This window comes from Alligator sinensis, unplaced genomic scaffold (assembly GCF_000455745.1).
Source record: "Alligator sinensis unplaced genomic scaffold, ASM45574v1 scaffold1232_1, whole genome shotgun sequence".
Taxonomy (NCBI): Eukaryota; Metazoa; Chordata; order Crocodylia; family Alligatoridae; genus Alligator; species Alligator sinensis.
In genome coordinates, this window is record NW_005842537.1 from 1101697 (window position 1) to 1102220 (window position 524).

Sequence of the window (524 nt, forward strand, 5' to 3'; positions counted from 1 at the left end):
AGTTCATTTAAAAAAAAAATTCCCCACTCACCAGCCACTGCAGCAGCAGCCTCAGGGCTTCTGGGGGCTTGTGACAGAGCCCCTATGCAGCGCAGGGCAATGGGAGGCAGCGGGGATTGCCTCCCCACCTGGCAGCAGTCAGTGATTTTGGGGCTTTATTTTTTGTTAAAGAACCGGGAGCTATGGCCAGGCAGGGCATCCATGGGAGTGGGGGCTGGGAGAGCGGGTGGGTGTCAGGGCCTGTCCAATTTGGCAGTGGCTGAATCTCCAAATCAGATTTGGCTGAATTGATTCGGGACAGTGATTTGAATCACCAAATCAAATCACTGTACCCCGAATCATCCGAATCTGAATCCAAAGTGAATACTAGTCGCTTCTCACAGGCCTACTACTTGGTCCAATAAAAGATATTACCCTGAGACTTCCTTGCCTCTCACATTATAATTAAAACACAGTTTACATAGAAGTGATGTGTTAAAAGATATAGAACTTTGAAGGAAGGAAGGAAGGACTTTGACTTTTAA